The following is a 3012-nucleotide window of genomic DNA, read 5'->3' as shown; positions in this document are numbered from 1 at the left end:
TGTGATGGTATGGAATTCTAATTACAGGTAGGCTGAACCTGTGTCTCAGTGCTAGATGCCAGCTAATATTCACAGGGTGAAAGAGCACGCATGTGTAATTTAGTTGTATTTTTTTAACTGCTTTTTTTTTTTTATTTAGTCCTGGAAATAAGGCTATTTCCATAGGAAATAGACCTGAATTTTAAATTGGGTTGACTGTTCCCATTCCAGTTCTGTAGATAGGTATGCCAATAGCTATTTACTACATTAGTGTTTAATTAAAAACAACAAAAAAAGTCTAGGGACTTCCTGACCCCTCTTAACTGAATTATCTTCTAAATGGGATTAATCTGAGTAGTATATCTATAAATTAAGAAAATTAACATTCATAGTGATCAAGTGTTTGTTTATCTAATGTTCTACAACCACCTAATTACTGAAGCTGGATCAACTATTAATGTAATAAAAATAACACTGGTTCCACTCATTATAGCCAGGGTTGAGAGGTTAATGGAAATACAGAGCTCTTCCCTTACATTTTGTGTGTATACTCAAGGATCTGATCTCCTATTCATACCTCAAAAAGTACTTGAACGTTGTAAAAACCAAAAGATATCAAGATCATGGTTTGGGGTTTATTGTGCTGGTGGTAAATTATGAGCACAGCAAGGACAGTCATTGCCAGGAACCCACACCAGGGTTAAAAGCCCAGCATCCAAAAGGTCCACCACTGTCAAAGGGTCTCTTACCTCCTGAGCTGGGCTTCTGTCACCAGGTGACAGAAGGGCATCCAGCATCTGCAGCTTTGTGCCTTTTCAGTTCAGCCCCCAGCAGTCTTGGGATGATCTCACTAAGTCATGTTACCAGCCTAGGATCCAAGATTACCAGGTTGCTAAAGCCAAAAATGCTACAATATAGTTCACTCATCTAGAGGTTTGTGGCCTTTGTCATATATATAATTGTCATCAGGTTTATTGCTGGCACTATAAAGCCACAGCTCTCAGCATCCATTTTTTCCATATGTATTTTTTTTTCTTTCTGTTTTCTATTTGACAGGACAGAGAGAAACTGGGGGGTGGGGGGAAAAAGAAAGACACCTGCAGATCTGCTTCACTGCTCATGAAGCATTTTCCCTGTAGGTGGAGAACGGGGTTTGAACCCAGGTCCTTGTACATAGTAATATGTGCCCTTAAGCAGGTGCGCCGGAGATCAGGAGGTAGCACAGCAGGTTAAGCGCACATGGCACAAAAGCGCAAGGACCAGAGAAAGGATCCCGGTTCCAGCCTCTGGCTCCCCACCTGCAGAGGAATCGCTTCACAGGCAGTGAAGCAGGTCTGCAGGTGTCTATTTTTCTCTCCCCCCCCCTCTTTCTTCCCCTCTCTCGATTTTTCTCTGTCATATCCAACAACATCAACAAAAACAATTACCACAACAAGGCTACAACAAGGGCAACAAAAGGAGGAAAAATGGCCTCCAGGAGCAGTGGGTTCATGGTGCAGGCACTGAGCCCCAGCAATAACCCTGGAGGCAAAAACAAAACAAAACAAAAAACAGCAGGTGCGCCAACCCCAGCCCTCTCCAGATATATATATTTTTTTCTTTATTGGGAATTGTTTTACATTCGACAGTAAATACAATAGTTTGTACATGCATCACATTTCTCAGTTTTCCATATAACAATACAACCCCCACTAGGTCCACTATCATCCTTTTTGGACATGTATTCTCCCCACCCACCCACCCCAGGGACTTTTACTTTGATACAATATGCCAATTCCAGTTCAGGTTCTACTTGTGTTTCCTCTTCTGATCTTGTTTTTCAACTTCTACCTGAGAGTGAGATCATCCTATATTCAGCCTTCTGTTTCTGACTTACTTCACTTAACATGCATTTTTCAAGGTTCATCCAAGATCATCTGCAAACGGTGAAGTCACCAATTTTTATAGCTGAGTAGTATTCCATTGTGTATATATACCACAACTTGCTCAGCCACTCATCTGTTGTTGGACACCTGGGTTGCTTCCAGGTTTTGGCTATTACAAATTGTGCTACCAAGAACATATGTGTACACAGATCTTTTTGGATGGGTGTGTTGGGTTCTTTAGGATCTGTCCCCAGGAGAGGAATTGCAGGATTATAGGGTAGGTCCATTTAAAGCCTTCTGAGAGTTCTTCAGACTGTTCTCCACAGAGGTTGGACCAATTTACATTCCCACCAACAGTGTAAGGGTTCCTTTGACTCCACACCCTCTCCAGCATTTGCTGCTGTTAATCTTTTCTGATGTATGACACTCACAGGAGTTAAGTAGTATTTCGTTGTATTTATTTGCATTTCTCTGATGATCAGAGACTTGGAGCATTTTTTCATGTGTTTCTCAGCCTTTTAGATCTCTTCTATGGTGAATATTCTGTTCATGTCCTCTCACCATTTTTGGATGGGGTCCTTTGTTTTCTTTTTGAGTTTGACAAGCTCTTTATGTATTTTGGTTATTAAACTCTTGTCCGATGTATGGCATGTGAAGATCTTCTCCCATTCTGTGAGGGGTCTCTTGATTTGTGTCATAGTTTCGGCTGTGCAGAAGCTTTTTAATTTGATGTAGTCCCATAGGTTTATGCTTGCCTTAGTCTTCTTTGTAATTGGATTCGTTTCACTGAAGATGTCTTTAAAATTTATGCGGAAAAGAGTTCTGCCAGTATTTTCCTCTAAGTATCTGATAGTTTCTGGTCTAACATCCAAGTCCTTGATCCACTTGGAATTTACTTTTGTATTTGGTGAAATATAGGGGTTCAGTTTCATTCTGCATGTTTCAACCCATTTTTTCCACTACCATTTGTTGAAGAGACTCTGCTTTCCCTATTTAATAGTCTGGGCACTTTGTCAAAACATTAGATGTCCATAGGTGTGGGGGCTTACTTCTGGGCTCTCGATTCTATTCCACTGGTCAGATATATTTTTGTAAGCAAAACCCAAGGCCTTTTTATTAGATTTCATAAACACAGATGGGATGGATGGATCTAGAGGACCTATGGATA

Source organism: Erinaceus europaeus, chromosome 6 (genome assembly GCF_950295315.1).
Source record: "Erinaceus europaeus chromosome 6, mEriEur2.1, whole genome shotgun sequence".
NCBI lineage: Eukaryota > Metazoa > Chordata > Mammalia > Eulipotyphla > Erinaceidae > Erinaceus > Erinaceus europaeus.
This window is presented reverse-complemented; position numbering follows the sequence as displayed.